Here is a 20,195-nt window from a genome sequence, read left to right as displayed (position 1 = left end):
TAGTTCCAGCTTGTTGAAGAATGGTGCTGGTGTTTTCATAGATAGCATTGAATCTGTACTTTGCTTTAGGCAGTATGGACATTTTGACAATATTAATTCTTCCTATTCATAAGCACTGTGCTTTTTTCCATTTATTGGTATCTTTTCTTTTAAATTGAATGATGTATTTTATTTCTCCCAGCATGCCAAAATATGTCAACATAAAATTCATATAAAATTATTCTTGAGATCCTTTGCACTGTTTTATTGCACAAAGTCCTCCACATCTAGCGTGGATTATGCCCTGTGGCACACCTCCCTTCAGACTTACACGCATCTCAAGTACTAGTAGCCATCTGCAGTTGGTGGGTACCATACTAGACAGCTCAGGTCTAGAGAGAATGTGACAGTTCTGGCCCATTTCTTTGCAGTCACATGGCCTGCCTGTTTTTCAGTGTTATTTCTCATCCGTGTGCATCAGCCATTCATAGGGCATTAAATGCAAGAACTCAAAAAGTTTTTCCAAATTCAGCTTTATACAACTAAGACTATAGATACCAAAGAAAACTTGTATGTATGTATGTCACATAACTTACATATTTTCTGGCTCAGTGTTGTGTATGCCACTGAAAATAAACAATTGCTAAGCACTTTATCATGAATGGAAGACAATAACACAGAAGTAGACGTTCTGCAAAGTATTTGAGCTTCCCTCCTACATTTTGCCAGCATGCTTTCCTATATTTTTTATTTATTTATTTTTACTGCTTTATTTTCTTTTGGTATCGTTAATCTACAATTAAAGAAAGAACATTATGTTTACTAGGTTCCCCCCTTCACCAAGTACCCCCCACATACCCCATCACAGTCACTGTCCATCTGCGTAGTAAGAAGCTGTAAAATCACTACTTGTCTTCTCTGTGTTGCTCAGCCCTCCCCGTGCCCCAAACGCACTATGCATGCTAATCGTAATGCCCTCTTTCTTTTTCCCCTCCCTTATCCCACCCTTCCCAGCCATTGTCCCCAGTCCCTTTCCCTTTGGTAATTATTAGTCCATTCGTGGGTTCTGTGATACTGCTGCTGTATTGTTCCTTCAGTTTTCCTTTGTTCTTATTCTCCACATATGAGTAATATCACTTGGTACTTTTCCTTCTCTGCCTGGCTTATTTCACTGAGCATAATACCCTCTATCTCCATCCATGTTGTTGCGAATGGTAGGATCTGTTTTTTTCTTATGGCTGTATAATATTCCATTGTGTATATGTACCACCTTTTCTTTATCCATTCATCTACTGATGGACATTTAGGTTGCTTCCATATCTAGGCTATTGTAAACATGCCGCAATAAACATAGGGGTGCATCTGTCTTTTTCAAACTGGGCTGCTGCATTCTTAGGGTAAATTCCTAGAAGGAGAATTCCTGGGTCAAATGGTATTCCTATTTTGAGCTTTCTGAGGAAACTCCATACTGTTTTCCACAATGGTTGAACTAGTTTACATTCCCACCAGCAGTTTAGGAGGGTTCCCCTTTCTCCACAACCTCGCCAACATTTGTTGTTGTTTGTCTTTTCAATGATGGCGATCCTTACTGGTGTGAGGTGATATCTCATTGTGGTTATAATTTGCATATCTCTGGTGATTAGCTGCGTGGAGTATGTTTTCATGTGCCTGTTGGCCATCTGAGTTTCTTCTTTGGAGAAGTGTCTGTTCAGCTCCTCTGCCCATCTTTTAATTGGCTTATTTGCTTTCTGTTTGTTGAGGGTCATGAGCTCTTTATATAATTTGGATGTCAACCTCTTATCAGATATGTCATTGATAAGTCTATTCTCTCATACTGTAGAATGTCTTTTTGTTCTTCTGAAGGTGTCCTTTGCTGTACAGAAGCTTTATGGTTTGATATAGTCCCACTTGTTCATTTCTGCTTTTGTTTCCCTTGCCCGGGGAGATATTGTTCATGAAGATGTTGTTTGTGTTTATGTCCAGGAGATTTTTGCCTATGTTTTCTTCTAAGGGTTTTATGGTTTCATAACTCACATTCCAGTCTTTGATCCATTTCGAATTTACTTTTGTGTATGGGGTTAGACAATGATCTAGTTTCATTCTCTTACATGTAGCTGTCCAGTTTTGCCAACACCAGCTATTGAAGAGGCTGTCATTTCCCCATTGTGTATTCATGACTCCTTTATTGTATATTAATTGAGAATATATGTTTGGGTTAATATCTGGCCTCTCAATTCCGTTCCACTGGTCTTTGAGTCTGTTCTTGTGCCAGTACCAAATTGTCTTGATTACTGTGGCTTTGTAGTAGAGCTTGAAGTGGGGAAGCAAGATCCCTGCTGTTTTATTCTTTCTTCTCAGTATTTCTTTGGCTACTCGGGATCTTTTGTGGTTCCATATGATCTTAGAACTGTTAGTTCCAGTTTGTTGAAGAATGGTGTTGGTGTTTTGATAGATAGCATTGAATCTGTACTTTGCTTTAGGCAGTATGGACATTTTGACAGTATTAATTATCCTATTCATAAGCACTGTGCTTTTTTCCATTTATTGGTATCTTTTCTTTTAAATTGAATGATGTATTTTATTTCTCCCAGCATGCCAAAATATGTCAACATAAAATTCATATAAAATTATTCTTGAGATCCTTTGCACTGTTTTATTGCACAAAGTCCTCCACATCTAGCGTGGATTATGCCCTGTGGCACACCTCCCTTCAGACTTACACGCATCTCAAGTACTAGTAGCCATCTGCAGTTGGTGGATACCATACTAGACAGCTCAGGTCTAGAGAGAATGTGACAGTTCTGGCCCATTTCTTTGCAGTCACATGGCCTGCCTGTTTTTCAGTGTTATTTCTCATCCGTGTGCATCAGCCATTCATAGGGCATTAAATGCAAGAACTCAAAAAGTTTTTCCAAATTCAGCTTTATACAACTAAGACTATAGATACCAAAGAAAACTTGTATGTATGTATGTCACATAATTTACATATTTTCTGGCTCAGTGTTGTGTATGCCACAGAAAATAAACAACTGCTAAGAACTTTATCATCAATGGAAGATAATAACACAGAAGTAGACGTTCTGCAAACTATTTGAGCCTCCCTCTTACATTTTGCCAGCATGCTTTCCTATATTTATTTTTATATATTTTTTTACTGCTTTATTTTCTTTTGGTATCATTAATCTACAATTACAGAAAGAACATTATGTTTACTAGGTTCCCCCCTTCACCAAGTACCCCCCACATACCCCCATAACACTCACTGTCCATCTGCGTTGTAAGAAGCTGTAAAATCACTACTTGTCTTCTCTGTGTTGCACAGCCCTCCCCGTGCCCCAAACGCACTACACATGCTAATCGTAATGCCCTCTTTCTTTTTCCCCGCCCTTATCCCTCCCTTCCCACCCATCGTCCCCAGTCCCTTTCCCTTTGGTAATTATTAGTCCATTCTTGGGTTCTGTGATACTGCTGCTGTTTTGTTCCTTCAGTTTTCCTTTGTTCTTATTCTCCACATATGAGTGATATCACCTGGTACTTTTCCTTCTCTGCCTGGCTTATTTCACTGAGCATAATACCCTCTATCTCCATCCATGTTGTTGCGAATGATAGGATCTGTTTTTTTCTTATGGCTGTATAATATTCCATTGTGTATATGTACCACCTTTTCTTTATCCATTCATCTACTGATGGACATTTAGGTTGCTTCCATATCTAGGCTATTGTAAACATGCCGCAACAAACATAGGGGTGCATCTGTCTTTTTCAAAATGGGCTGCTGCATTCTTAGGGTAAATTCCTAGAAGGAGAATTCCTGGGTCAAATGGTATTCCTATTTTGAGCATTCTGAGGAACCTCCATACTGCTTTCCACAATGGTTGAACTAGTTGACATTCCCACCAGCAGTGTAGGAGGGTTCCCCTTTCTCCACAACCTCGCCAACATTTGTTGTTGTTTGTCTTTTCAATGATGGCGATCCTTACTGGTGTGAGGTGATATCTCATTGTGGTTATAATTTGCATATCTCTGGTGATTAGCTGCGTGGAGTATGTTTTCATGTGCCTGTTGGCCATCTGAGTTTCTTCTTTGGAGAAGTGTCTGTTCAGCTCCTCTGCCCATCTTTTAATTGGCTTATTTGCTTTCTGTTTGTTGAGGGTCATGAGCTCTTTATATAATTTGGATGTCAACCCCTTATCAGATATGTCATTGATAAGACTATTCTCTCATACTGTAGAATGTCTTTTTGTTCTTCTGAAGGTGTCCTTTGCTGTACAGAAGCTTAAAGGTTTGTTATAGTCCCACTTGTTTATTTCTGCTTTTGTTTCCCTTGCCCAGGGAAGTATTGTTCATGAAGATGTTGCTTGTGTTTATGTCCAAGAGATTTTCCCTATGTTTTCTTCTAAGGGTTTTATGGTTTCATAACTCACATTCCAGTCTTTGATCCATTTCGAATTTACTTTTGTGTATGGGGTTAGACAATGATCTAGTTTCATTCTCTTACATGTAGCTGTCCAGTTTTGCCAACACCAGCTATTGAAGAGGCTGTCATTTCCCCATTGTGTATTCATGACTCCTTTATTGTATATTAATTGAGAATATATGTTTGGGTTAATATCTGGCCTCTCAATTCCGTTCCACCGGTCTTTGAGTCTGTTCTTGTGCCAGTACCAAATTGTCTTGATTACTGTGGCTTTGTAGTAGAGCTTGAAGTGGGGAAGCAAGATCCCTGCTGTTTTATTCTTTCTTCTCAGTATTTCTTTGGCTACTCGGGATCTTTTGTGGTTCCATATGATCTTAGAACTGTTAGTTCCAGTTTGTTGAAGAATGGTGTTGGTGTTTTGATAGATAGCATTGAATCTGTACTTTGCTTTAGGCAGTATGGACATTTTGACAATATTAATTCTTCCTATTCATAAGCACTGTGCTTTTTTCCATTTATTGGTATCTTTTCTTTTAAATTGAATGATGTATTTTATTTCTCCCAGCATGCCAAAATATGTCAACATAAAATTCATATAAAATTATTCTTGAGATCCTTTGCACTGTTTTATTGCACAAAGTCCTCCACATCTAGCGTGGATTATGCCCTGTGGCACACCTCCCTTCAGACTTACACGCATCTCAAGTACTAGTAGCCATCTGCAGTTGGTGGATACCATACTAGACAGCTCAGGTCTAGAGAGAATGTGACAGTTCTGGCCCATTTCTTTGCAGTCACATGGCCTGCCTGTTTTTCAGTGTTATTTCTCATCCGTGTGCATCAGCCATTCATAGGGCATTAAACGCAAGAACTCAAAAAGTTTTTCCAAATTCAGCTTTATACAACTAAGACTATAGATACCAAAGAAAACTTGTATGTATGTATGTCACATAACTTACATATTTTCTGGCTCAGTGTTGTGTATGCCACTGAAAATAAACAATTGCTAAGCACTTTATCATGAATGGAAGACAATAACACAGAAGTAGACGTTCTGCAAAGTATTTGAGCTTCCCTCCTACATTTTGCCAGCATGCTTTCCTATATTTATTTATTTATTTATTTTTACTGCTTTATTTTCTTTTGGTATCGTTAATCTACAATTAAAGAAAGAACATTATGTTTACTAGGTTCCCCCCTTCACCAAGTACCCCCCACATACCCCATCACAGTCACTGTCCATCTGCGTAGTAAGAAGCTGTAAAATCACTACTTGTCTTCTCTGTGTTGCTCAGCCCTCCCCGTGCCCCAAACGCACTATGCATGCTAATCGTAATGCCCTCTTTCTTTTTCCCCTCCCTTATCCCACCCTTCCCAGCCATTGTCCCCAGTCCCTTTCCCTTTGGTAATTATTAGTCCATTCGTGGGTTCTGTGATACTGCTGCTGTATTGTTCCTTCAGTTTTCCTTTGTTCTTATTCTCCACATATGAGTAATATCACTTGGTACTTTTCCTTCTCTGCCTGGCTTATTTCACTGAGCATAATACCCTCTATCTCCATCCATGTTGTTGCGAATGGTAGAATCTGTTTTTTTCTTATGGCTGTATAATATTCCATTGTGTATATGTACCACCTTTTCTTTATCCATTCATCTACTGATGGACATTTAGGTTGCTTCCATATCTAGGCTATTGTAAACATGCCGCAACAAACATAGGGGTGCATCTGTCTTTTTCAAACTGGGCTGCTGCATTCTTAGGGTAAATTCCTAGAAGGAGAATTCCTGGGTCAAATGGTATTCCTATTTTGAGCTTTCTGAGGAAACTCCATACTGTTTTCCACAATGGTTGAACTAGTTTACATTCCCACCAGCAGTTTAGGAGGGTTCCCCTTTCTCCACAACCTCGCCAACATTTGTTGTTGTTTGTCTTTTCAATGATGGCGATCCTTACTGGTGTGAGGTGATATCTCATTGTGGTTATAATTTGCATATCTCTGGTGATTAGCTGCGTGGAGTATGTTTTCATGTGCCTGTTGGCCATCTGAGTTTCTTCTTTGGAGAAGTGTCTGTTCAGCTCCTCTGCCCATCTTTTAATTGGCTTATTTGCTTTCTGTTTGTTGAGGGTCATGAGCTCTTTATATAATTTGGATGTCAACCTCTTATCAGATATGTCATTGATAAGTCTATTCTCTCATACTGTAGAATGTCTTTTTGTTCTTCTGAAGGTGTCCTTTGCTGTACAGAAGCTTTATGGTTTGATATAGTCCCACTTGTTCATTTCTGCTTTTGTTTCCCTTGCCCGGGGAGATATTGTTCATGAAGATGTTGTTTGTGTTTATGTCCAGGAGATTTTTGCCTATGTTTTCTTCTAAGGGTTTTATGGTTTCATAACTCACATTCCAGTCTTTGATCCATTTCGAATTTACTTTTGTGTATGGGGTTAGACAATGATCTAGTTTCATTCTCTTACATGTAGCTGTCCAGTTTTGCCAACACCAGCTATTGAAGAGGCTGTCATTTCCCCATTGTGTATTCATGACTCCTTTATTGTATATTAATTGAGAATATATGTTTGGGTTAATATCTGGCCTCTCAATTCCGTTCCACTGGTCTTTGAGTCTGTTCTTGTGCCAGTACCAAATTGTCTTGATTACTGTGGCTTTGTAGTAGAGCTTGAAGTGGGGAAGCAAGATCCCTGCTGTTTTATTCTTTCTTCTCAGTATTTCTTTGGCTACTCGGGATCTTTTGTGGTTCCATATGATCTTAGAACTGTTAGTTCCAGTTTGTTGAAGAATGGTGTTGGTGTTTTGATAGATAGCATTGAATCTGTACTTTGCTTTAGGCAGTATGGACATTTTGACAGTATTAATTATCCTATTCATAAGCACTGTGCTTTTTTCCATTTATTGGTATCTTTTCTTTTAAATTGAATGATGTATTTTATTTCTCCCAGCATGCCAAAATATGTCAACATAAAATTCATATAAAATTATTCTTGAGATCCTTTGCACTGTTTTATTGCACAAAGTCCTCCACATCTAGCGTGGATTATGCCCTGTGGCACACCTCCCTTCAGACTTACACACATCTCAAGTACTAGTAGCCATCTGCAGTTGGTGGATACCATACTAGACAGCTCAGGTCTAGAGAGAATGTGACAGTTCTGGCCCATTTCTTTGCAGTCACATGGCCTGCCTGTTTTTCAGTGTTATTTCTCATCCGTGTGCATCAGCCATTCATAGGGCATTAAATGCAAGAACTCAAAAAGTTTTTCCAAATTCAGCTTTATACAACTAAGACTATAGATACCAAAGAAAACTTGTATGTATGTATGTCACATAACTTACATATTTTCTGGCTCAGTGTTGTGTATGCCACTGAAAATAAACAATTGCTAAGCACTTTATCATGAATGGAAGTCAATAACACAGAAGTAGACGTTCTGCAAAGTATTTGAGCTTCCCTCCTACATTTTGCCAGCATGCTTTCCTATATTTATTTATTTATTTATTTTTACTGCTTTATTTTCTTTTGGTATCGTTAATCTACAATTAAAGAAAGAACATTATGTTTACTAGGTTCCCCCCTTCACCAAGTACCCCCCACATACCCCATCACAGTCACTGTCCATCTGCGTAGTAAGAAGCTGTAAAATCACTACTTGTCTTCTCTGTGTTGCTCAGCCCTCCCCGTGCCCCAAACGCACTATGCATGCTAATCGTAATGCCCTCTTTCTTTTTCCCCTCCCTTATCCCACCCTTCCCAGCCATTGTCCCCAGTCCCTTTCCCTTTGGTAATTATTAGTCCATTCGTGGGTTCTGTGATACTGCTGCTGTATTGTTCCTTCAGTTTTCCTTTGTTCTTATTCTCCACATATGAGTAATATCACTTGGTACTTTTCCTTCTCTGCCTGGCTTATTTCACTGAGCATAATACCCTCTATCTCCATCCATGTTGTTGCGAATGGTAGAATCTGTTTTTTTCTTATGGCTGTATAATATTCCATTGTGTATATGTACCACCTTTTCTTTATCCATTCATCTACTGATGGACATTTAGGTTGCTTCCATATCTAGGCTATTGTAAACATGCCGCAATAAACATAGGGGTGCATCTGTCTTTTTCAAACTGGGCTGCTGCATTCTTAGGGTAAATTCCTAGAAGGAGAATTCCTGGGTCAAATGGTATTCCTATTTTGAGCTTTCTGAGGAAACTCCATACTGTTTTCCACAATGGTTGAACTAGTTTACATTCCCACCAGCAGTTTAGGAGGGTTCCCCTTTCTCCACAACCTCGCCAACATTTGTTGTTGTTTGTCTTTTCAATGATGGCGATCCTTACTGGTGTGAGGTGATATCTCATTGTGGTTATAATTTGCATATCTCTGGTGATTAGCTGCGTGGAGTATGTTTTCATGTGCCTGTTGGCCATCTGAGTTTCTTCTTTGGAGAAGTGTCTGTTCAGCTCCTCTGCCCATCTTTTAATTGGCTTATTTGCTTTCTGTTTGTTGAGGGTCATGAGCTCTTTATATAATTTGGATGTCAACCTCTTATCAGATATGTCATTGATAAGTCTTTTCTCTCATACTGTAGAATGTCTTTTTGTTCTTCTGAAGGTGTCCTTTGCTGTACAGAAGCTTTATGGTTTGATATAGTCCCACTTGTTCATTTCTGCTTTTGTTTCCCTTGCCCGGGGAGATATTGTTCATGAAGATGTTGTTTGTGTTTATGTCCAGGAGATTTTTGCCTATGTTTTCTTCTAAGGGTTTTATGGTTTCATAACTCACATTCCAGTCTTTGATCCATTTCGAATTTACTTTTGTGTATGGGGTTAGACAATGATCTAGTTTCATTCTCTTACATGTAGCTGTCCAGTTTTGCCAACAACAGCTATTGAAGAGGCTGTCATTTCCCCATTGTGTATTCATGACTCCTTTATTGTATATTAATTGAGAATATATGTTTGGGTTAATATCTGGCCTCTCAATTCCGTTCCACTGGTCTTTGAGTCTGTTCTTGTGCCAGTACCAAATTGTCTTGATTACTGTGGCTTTGTAGTAGAGCTTGAAGTGGGGAAGCAAGATCCCTGCTGTTTTATTCTTTCTTCTCAGTATTTCTTTGGCTACTCGGGATCTTTTGTGGTTCCATATGATCTTAGAACTGTTAGTTCCAGTTTGTTGAAGAATGGTGTTGGTGTTTTGATAGATAGCATTGAATCTGTACTTTGCTTTAGGCAGTATGGACATTTTGACAGTATTAATTATCCTATTCATAAGCACTGTGCTTTTTTCCATTTATTGGTATCTTTTCTTTTAAATTGAATGATGTATTTTATTTCTCCCAGCATGCCAAAATATGTCAACATAAAATTCATATAAAATTATTCTTGAGATCCTTTGCACTGTTTTATTGCACAAAGTCCTCCACATCTAGCGTGGATTATGCCCTGTGGCACACCTCCCTTCAGACTTACACGCATCTCAAGTACTAGTAGCCATCTGCAGTTGGTGGATACCATACTAGACAGCTCAGGTCTAGAGAGAATGTGACAGTTCTGGCCCATTTCTTTGCAGTCACATGGCCTGCCTGTTTTTCAGTGTTATTTCTCATCCGTGTGCATCAGCCATTCATAGAGCATTAAATGCAAGAACTCAAAAAGTTTTTCCAAATTCAGCTTTATACAACTAAGACTATAGATACCAAAGAAAACTTGTATGTATGTATGTCACATAACTTACATATTTTCTGGCTCAGTGTTGTGTATGCCACTGAAAATAAACAATTGCTAAGCACTTTATCATGAATGGAAGACAATAACACAGAAGTAGACGTTCTGCAAACTATTTGAGCTTCCCTCCTACATTTTGCCAGCATGCTTTCCTATATTTATTTATATATATTTTTTTACTGCTTTATTTTCTTTTGGTATCATTAATCTACAATTAAAGAAAGAACATTATGTTTACTAGGTTCCCCCCTTCACCAAGTACCCCCCACATACCCCATCACAGTCACTGTCCATCTGCGTAGTAAGAAGCTGTAAAATCACTACTTGTCTTCTCTGTGTTGCTCAGCCCTCCCCGTGCCCCAAACGCACTATGCATGCTAATCGTAATGCCCTCTTTCTTTTTCCCCTCCCTTATCCCACCCTTCCCAGCCATTGTCCCCAGTCCCTTTCCCTTTGGTAATTATTAGTCCATTCTTGGGTTCTGTGATACTGCTGCTGTATTGTTCCTTCAGTTTTCCTTTGTTCTTATTCTCCACATATGAGTGATATCACTTGGTACTTTTCCTTCTCTGCCTGGCTTATTTCACTGAGCATAATACCCTCTATCTCCATCCATGTTGTTGCGAATGGTAGGATCTGTTTTTTTCTTATGGCTGTATAATATTCCATTGTGTATATGTACCACCTTTTCTTTATCCATTCATCTACTGATGGACATTTAGGTTGCTTCCATATCTAGGCTATTGTAAACATGCCGCAATAAACATAGGGGTGCATCTGTCTTTTTCAAACTGGGCTGCTGCATTCTTAGGGTAAATTCCTAGAAGGAGAATTCCTGGGTCAAATGGTATTCCTATTTTGAGCTTTCTGAGGAAACTCCATACTGTTTTCCACAATGGTTGAACTAGTTTACATTCCCACCAGCAGTTTAGGAGGGTTCCCCTTTCTCCACAACCTCGCCAACATTTGTTGTTGTTTGTCTTTTCAATGATGGCGATCCTTACTGGTGTGAGGTGATATCTCATTGTGGTTATAATTTGCATATCTCTGGTGATTAGCTGCGTGGAGTATGTTTTCATGTGCCTGTTGGCCATCTGAGTTTCTTCTTTGGAGAAGTGTCTGTTCAGCTCCTCTGCCCATCTTTTAATTGGCTTATTTGCTTTCTGTTTGTTGAGGGTCATGAGCTCTTTATATAATTTGGATGTCAACCTCTTATCAGATATGTCATTGATAAGTCTATTCTCTCATACTGTAGAATGTCTTTTTGTTCTTCTGAAGGTGTCCTTTGCTGTACAGAAGCTTTATGGTTTGATATAGTCCCACTTGTTCATTTCTGCTTTTGTTTCCCTTGCCCGGGGAGATATTGTTCATGAAGATGTTGTTTGTGTTTATGTCCAGGAGATTTTTGCCTATGTTTTCTTCTAAGGGTTTTATGGTTTCATAACTCACATTCCAGTCTTTGATCCATTTCGAATTTACTTTTGTGTATGGGGTTAGACAATGATCTAGTTTCATTCTCTTACATGTAGCTGTCCAGTTTTGCCAACACCAGCTATTGAAGAGGCTGTCATTTCCCCATTGTGTATTCATGACTCCTTTATTGTATATTAATTGAGAATATATGTTTGGGTTAATATCTGGCCTCTCAATTCCGTTCCACTGGTCTTTGAGTCTGTTCTTGTGCCAGTACCAAATTGTCTTGATTACTGTGGCTTTGTAGTAGAGCTTGAAGTGGGGAAGCAAGATCCCTGCTGTTTTATTCTTTCTTCTCAGTATTTCTTTGGCTACTCGGGATCTTTTGTGGTTCCATATGATCTTAGAACTGTTAGTTCCAGTTTGTTGAAGAATGGTGTTGGTGTTTTGATAGATAGCATTGAATCTGTACTTTGCTTTAGGCAGTATGGACATTTTGACAGTATTAATTATCCTATTCATAAGCACTGTGCTTTTTTCCATTTATTGGTATCTTTTCTTTTAAATTGAATGATGTATTTTATTTCTCCCAGCATGCCAAAATATGTCAACATAAAATTCATATAAAATTATTCTTGAGATCCTTTGCACTGTTTTATTGCACAAAGTCCTCCACATCTAGCGTGGATTATGCCCTGTGGCACACCTCCCTTCAGACTTACACGCATCTCAAGTACTAGTAGCCATCTGCAGTTGGTGGATACCATACTAGACAGCTCAGGTCTAGAGAGAATGTGACAGTTCTGGCCCATTTCTTTGCAGTCACATGGCCTGCCTGTTTTTCAGTGTTATTTCTCATCCGTGTGCATCAGCCATTCATAGGGCATTAAATGCAAGAACTCAAAAAGTTTTTCCAAATTCAGCTTTATACAACTAAGACTATAGATACCAAAGAAAACTTGTATGTATGTATGTCACATAATTTACATATTTTCTGGCTCAGTGTTGTGTATGCCACAGAAAATAAACAACTGCTAAGAACTTTATCATCAATGGAAGATAATAACACAGAAGTAGACGTTCTGCAAACTATTTGAGCCTCCCTCTTACATTTTGCCAGCATGCTTTCCTATATTTATTTTTATATATTTTTTTACTGCTTTATTTTCTTTTGGTATCATTAATCTACAATTACAGAAAGAACATTATGTTTACTAGGTTCCCCCCTTCACCAAGTACCCCCCACATACCCCCATAACACTCACTGTCCATCTGCGTTGTAAGAAGCTGTAAAATCACTACTTGTCTTCTCTGTGTTGCACAGCCCTCCCCGTGCCCCAAACGCACTACACATGCTAATCGTAATGCCCTCTTTCTTTTTCCCCGCCCTTATCCCTCCCTTCCCACCCATCGTCCCCAGTCCCTTTCCCTTTGGTAATTATTAGTCCATTCTTGGGTTCTGTGATACTGCTGCTGTTTTGTTCCTTCAGTTTTCCTTTGTTCTTATTCTCCACATATGAGTGATATCACCTGGTACTTTTCCTTCTCTGCCTGGCTTATTTCACTGAGCATAATACCCTCTATCTCCATCCATGTTGTTGCGAATGATAGGATCTGTTTTTTTCTTATGGCTGTATAATATTCCATTGTGTATATGTACCACCTTTTCTTTATCCATTCATCTACTGATGGACATTTAGGTTGCTTCCATATCTAGGCTATTGTAAACATGCCGCAACAAACATAGGGGTGCATCTGTCTTTTTCAAAATGGGCTGCTGCATTCTTAGGGTAAATTCCTAGAAGGAGAATTCCTGGGTCAAATGGTATTCCTATTTTGAGCATTCTGAGGAACCTCCATACTGCTTTCCACAATGGTTGAACTAGTTGACATTCCCACCAGCAGTGTAGGAGGGTTCCCCTTTCTCCACAACCTCGCCAACATTTGTTGTTGTTTGTCTTTTCAATGATGGCGATCCTTACTGGTGTGAGGTGATATCTCATTGTGGTTATAATTTGCATATCTCTGGTGATTAGCTGCGTGGAGTATGTTTTCATGTGCCTGTTGGCCATCTGAGTTTCTTCTTTGGAGAAGTGTCTGTTCAGCTCCTCTGCCCATCTTTTAATTGGCTTATTTGCTTTCTGTTTGTTGAGGGTCATGAGCTCTTTATATAATTTGGATGTCAACCTCTTATCAGATATGTCATTGATAAGTCTATTCTCTCATACTGTAGAATGTCTTTTTGTTCTTCTGAAGGTGTCCTTTGCTGTACAGAAGCTCTATGGTTTGATATAGTCCCACTTGTTCATTTCTGCTTTTGTTTCCCTTGCCCGGGGAGATATTGTTCATGAAGATGTTGTTTGTGTTTATGTCCAGGAGATTTTTGCCTATGTTTTCTTCTAAGGGTTTTATGGTTTCATAACTCACATTCCAGTCTTTGATCCATTTCGAATTTACTTTTGTGTATGGGGTTAGACAATGATCTAGTTTCATTCTCTTACATGTAGCTGTCCAGTTTTGCCAACACCAGCTATTGAAGAGGCTGTCATTTCCCCATTGTGTATTCATGACTCCTTTATTGTATATTAATTGAGAATATATGTTTGGGTTAATATCTGGCCTCTCAATTCCGTTCCACTGGTCTTTGAGTCTGTTCTTGTGCCAGTACCAAATTGTCTTGATTACTGTGGCTTTGTAGTAGAGCTTGAAGTGGGGAAGCAAGATCCCTGCTGTTTTATTCTTTCTTCTCAGTATTTCTTTGGCTACTCGGGATCTTTTGTGGTTCCATATGATCTTAGAACTGTTAGTTCCAGTTTGTTGAAGAATGGTGTTGGTGTTTTGATAGATAGCATTGAATCTGTACTTTGCTTTAGGCAGTATGGACATTTTGACAGTATTAATTATCCTATTCATAAGCACTGTGCTTTTTTCCATTTATTGGTATCTTTTCTTTTAAATTGAATGATGTATTTTATTTCTCCCAGCATGCCAAAATATGTCAACATAAAATTCATATAAAATTATTCTTGAGATCCTTTGCACTGTTTTATTGCACAAAGTCCTCCACATCTAGCGTGGATTATGCCCTGTGGCACACCTCCCTTCAGACTTACACGCATCTCAAGTACTAGTAGCCATCTGCAGTTGGTGGATACCATACTAGACAGCTCAGGTCTAGAGAGAATGTGACAGTTCTGGCCCATTTCTTTGCAGTCACATGGCCTGCCTGTTTTTCAGTGTTATTTCTCATCCGTGTGCATCAGCCATTCATAGGGCATTAAATGCAAGAACTCAAAAAGTTTTTCCAAATTCAGCTTTATACAACTAAGACTATAGATACCAAAGAAAACTTGTATGTATGTATGTCACATAATTTACATATTTTCTGGCTCAGTGTTGTGTATGCCACAGAAAATAAACAACTGCTAAGAACTTTATCATCAATGGAAGATAATAACACAGAAGTAGACGTTCTGCAAACTATTTGAGCCTCCCTCTTACATTTTGCCAGCATGCTTTCCTATATTTATTTTTATATATTTTTTTACTGCTTTATTTTCTTTTGGTATCATTAATCTACAATTACAGAAAGAACATTATGTTTACTAGGTTCCCCCCTTCACCAAGTACCCCCCACATACCCCCATAACACTCACTGTCCATCTGCGTTGTAAGAAGCTGTAAAATCACTACTTGTCTTCTCTGTGTTGCACAGCCCTCCCCGTGCCCCAAACGCACTACACATGCTAATCGTAATGCCCTCTTTCTTTTTCCCCGCCCTTATCCCTCCCTTCCCACCCATCGTCCCCAGTCCCTTTCCCTTTGGTAATTATTAGTCCATTCTTGGGTTCTGTGATACTGCTGCTGTTTTGTTCCTTCAGTTTTCCTTTGTTCTTATTCTCCACATATGAGTGATATCACCTGGTACTTTTCCTTCTCTGCCTGGCTTATTTCACTGAGCATAATACCCTCTATCTCCATCCATGTTGTTGCGAATGATAGGATCTGTTTTTTTCTTATGGCTGTATAATATTCCATTGTGTATATGTACCACCTTTTCTTTATCCATTCATCTACTGATGGACATTTAGGTTGCTTCCATATCTAGGCTATTGTAAACATGCCGCAACAAACATAGGGGTGCATCTGTCTTTTTCAAAATGGGCTGCTGCATTCTTAGGGTAAATTCCTAGAAGGAGAATTCCTGGGTCAAATGGTATTCCTATTTTGAGCATTCTGAGGAACCTCCATACTGCTTTCCACAATGGTTGAACTAGTTGACATTCCCACCAGCAGTGTAGGAGGGTTCCCCTTTCTCCACAACCTCGCCAACATTTGTTGTTGTTTGTCTTTTCAATGATGGCGATCCTTACTGGTGTGAGGTGATATCTCATTGTGGTTATAATTTGCATATCTCTGGTGATTAGCTGCGTGGAGTATGTTTTCATGTGCCTGTTGGCCATCTGAGTTTCTTCTTTGGAGAAGTGTCTGTTCAGCTCCTCTGCCCATCTTTTAATTGGCTTATTTGCTTTCTGTTTGTTGAGGGTCATGAGCTCTTTATATAATTTGGATGTCAACCTCTTATCAGATATGTCATTGATAAGTCTATTCTCTCATACTGTAGAATGTCTTTTTGTTCTTCTGAAGGTGTCCTTTGCTGTACAGAAGCTCTATGGTTTGATATAGTCCCACTTGTTCATTTCTGCTTTTGTTTCCCTTGCCCGGGGAGATATTGTTCATGAAGATGTTGTTTGTGTTTATGTCCAGGAGATTTTTGCCTATGTTTTCTTCTAAGGGTTTTATGGTTTCATAACTCACATTCCAGTCTTTGATCCATTTCGAATTTACTTTTGTGTATGGGGTTAGACAATGATCTAGTTTCATTCTCTTACATGTAGCTGTCCAGTTTTGCCAACACCAGCTATTGAAGAGGCTGTCATTTCCCCATTGTGTATTCATGACTCCTTTATTGTATATTAATTGAGAATATATGTTTGGGTTAATATCTGGCCTCTCAATTCCGTTCCACTGGTCTTTGAGTCTGTTCTTGTGCCAGTACCAAATTGTCTTGATTACTGTGGCTTTGTAGTAGAGCTTGAAGTGGGGAAGCAAGATCCCTGCTGTTTTATTCTTTCTTCTCAGTATTTCTTTGGCTACTCGGGATCTTTTGTGGTTCCATATGATCTTAGAACTGTTAGTTCCAGTTTGTTGAAGAATGGTGTTGGTGTTTTGATAGATAGCATTGAATCTGTACTTTGCTTTAGGCAGTATGGACATTTTGACAGTATTAATTATCCTATTCATAAGCACTGTGCTTTTTTCCATTTATTGGTATCTTTTCTTTTAAATTGAATGATGTATTTTATTTCTCCCAGCATGCCAAAATATGTCAACATAAAATTCATATAAAATTATTCTTGAGATCCTTTGCACTGTTTTATTGCACAAAGTCCTCCACATCTAGCGTGGATTATGCCCTGTGGCACACCTCCCTTCAGACTTACACGCATCTCAAGTACTAGTAGCCATCTGCAGTTGGTGGATACCATACTAGACAGCTCAGGTCTAGAGAGAATGTGACAGTTCTGGCCCATTTCTTTGCAGTCACATGGCCTGCCTGTTTTTCAGTGTTATTTCTCATCCGTGTGCATCAGCCATTCATAGGGCATTAAATGCAAGAACTCAAAAAGTTTTTCCAAATTCAGCTTTATACAACTAAGACTATAGATACCAAAGAAAACTTGTATGTATGTATGTCACATAATTTACATATTTTCTGGCTCAGTGTTGTGTATGCCACAGAAAATAAACAACTGCTAAGAACTTTATCATCAATGGAAGATAATAACACAGAAGTAGACGTTCTGCAAACTATTTGAGCCTCCCTCTTACATTTTGCCAGCATGCTTTCCTATATTTATTTTTATATATTTTTTTACTGCTTTATTTTCTTTTGGTATCATTAATCTACAATTACAGAAAGAACATTATGTTTACTAGGTTCCCCCCTTCACCAAGTACCCCCCACATACCCCCATAACACTCACTGTCCATCTGCGTTGTAAGAAGCTGTAAAATCACTACTTGTCTTCTCTGTGTTGCACAGCCCTCCCCGTGCCCCAAACGCACTACACATGCTAATCGTAATGCCCTCTTTCTTTTTCCCCGCCCTTATCCCTCCCTTCCCACCCATCGTCCCCAGTCCCTTTCCCTTTGGTAATTATTAGTCCATTCTTGGGTTCTGTGATACTGCTGCTGTTTTGTTCCTTCAGTTTTCCTTTGTTCTTATTCTCCACATATGAGTGATATCACCTGGTACTTTTCCTTCTCTGCCTGGCTTATTTCACTGAGCATAATACCCTCTATCTCCATCCATGTTGTTGCGAATGATAGGATCTGTTTTTTTCTTATGGCTGTATAATATTCCATTGTGTATATGTACCACCTTTTCTTTATCCATTCATCTACTGATGGACATTTAGGTTGCTTCCATATCTAGGCTATTGTAAACATGCCGCAACAAACATAGGGGTGCATCTGTCTTTTTCAAAATGGGCTGCTGCATTCTTAGGGTAAATTCCTAGAAGGAGAATTCCTGGGTCAAATGGTATTCCTATTTTGAGCATTCTGAGGAACCTCCATACTGCTTTCCACAATGGTTGAACTAGTTGACATTCCCACCAGCAGTGTAGGAGGGTTCCCCTTTCTCCACAACCTCGCCAACATTTGTTGTTGTTTGTCTTTTCAATGATGGCGATCCTTACTGGTGTGAGGTGATATCTCATTGTGGTTATAATTTGCATATCTCTGGTGATTAGCTGCGTGGAGTATGTTTTCATGTGCCTGTTGGCCATCTGAGTTTCTTCTTTGGAGAAGTGTCTGTTCAGCTCCTCTGCCCATCTTTTAATTGGCTTATTTGCTTTCTGTTTGTTGAGGGTCATGAGCTCTTTATATAATTTGGATGTCAACCTCTTATCAGATATGTCATTGATAAGTCTATTCTCTCATACTGTAGAATGTCTTTTTGTTCTTCTGAAGGTGTCCTTTGCTGTACAGAAGCTCTATGGTTTGATATAGTCCCACTTGTTCATTTCTGCTTTTGTTTCCCTTGCCCGGGGAGATATTGTTCATGAAGATGTTGTTTGTGTTTATGTCCAGGAGATTTTTGCCTATGTTTTCTTCTAAGGGTTTTATGGTTTCATAACTCACATTCCAGTCTTTGATCCATTTCGAATTTACTTTTGTGTATGGGGTTAGACAATGATCTAGTTTCATTCTCTTACATGTAGCTGTCCAGTTTTGCCAACACCAGCTATTGAAGAGGCTGTCATTTCCCCATTGTGTATTCATGACTCCTTTATTGTATATTAATTGAGAATATATGTTTGGGTTAATATCTGGCCTCTCAATTCCGTTCCACTGGTCTTTGAGTCTGTTCTTGTGCCAGTACCAAATTGTCTTGATTACTGTGGCTTTGTAGTAGAGCTTGAAGTGGGGAAGCAAGATCCCTGCTGTTTTATTCTTTCTTCTCAGTATTTCTTTGGCTACTCGGGATCTTTTGTGGTTCCATATGATCTTAGAACTGTTAGTTCCAGTTTGTTGAAGAATGGTGTTGGTGTTTTGATAGATAGCATTGAATCTGTACTTTGCTTTAGGCAGTATGGACATTTTGACAGTATTAATTATCCTATTCATAAGCACTGTGCTTTTTTCCATTTATTGGTATCTTTTCTTTTAAATTGAATGATGTATTTTATTTCTCCCAGCATGCCAAAATATGTCAACATAAAATTCATATAAAATTATTCTTGAGATCCTTTGCACTGTTTTATTGCACAAAGTCCTCCACATCTAGCGTGGATTATGCCCTGTGGCACACCTCCCTTCAGACTTACACGCATCTCAAGTACTAGTAGCCATCTGCAGTTGGTGGATACCATACTAGACAGCTCAGGTCTAGAGAGAATGTGACAGTTCTGGCCCATTTCTTTGCAGTCACATGGCCTGCCTGTTTTTCAGTGTTATTTCTCATCCGTGTGCATCAGCCATTCATAGGGCATTAAATGCAAGAACTCAAAAAGTTTTTCCAAATTCAGCTTTATACAACTAAGACTATAGATACCAAAGAAAACTTGTATGTATGTATGTCACATAATTTACATATTTTCTGGCTCAGTGTTGTGTATGCCACAGAAAATAAACAACTGCTAAGAACTTTATCATCAATGGAAGATAATAACACAGAAGTAGACGTTCTGCAAACTATTTGAGCCTCCCTCTTACATTTTGCCAGCATGCTTTCCTATATTTATTTTTATATATTTTTTTACTGCTTTATTTTCTTTTGGTATCATTAATCTACAATTACAGAAAGAACATTATGTTTACTAGGTTCCCCCCTTCACCAAGTACCCCCCACATACCCCCATAACACTCACTGTCCATCTGCGTTGTAAGAAGCTGTAAAATCACTACTTGTCTTCTCTGTGTTGCACAGCCCTCCCCGTGCCCCAAACGCACTACACATGCTAATCGTAATGCCCTCTTTCTTTTTCCCCGCCCTTATCCCTCCCTTCCCACCCATCGTCCCCAGTCCCTTTCCCTTTGGTAATTATTAGTCCATTCTTGGGTTCTGTGATACTGCTGCTGTTTTGTTC

Source organism: Manis pentadactyla, chromosome 6 (assembly GCF_030020395.1).
Source record: "Manis pentadactyla isolate mManPen7 chromosome 6, mManPen7.hap1, whole genome shotgun sequence".
Lineage (NCBI taxonomy): Eukaryota > Metazoa > Chordata > Mammalia > Pholidota > Manidae > Manis > Manis pentadactyla.
Note: the sequence above shows the minus strand (reverse complement) of the source record.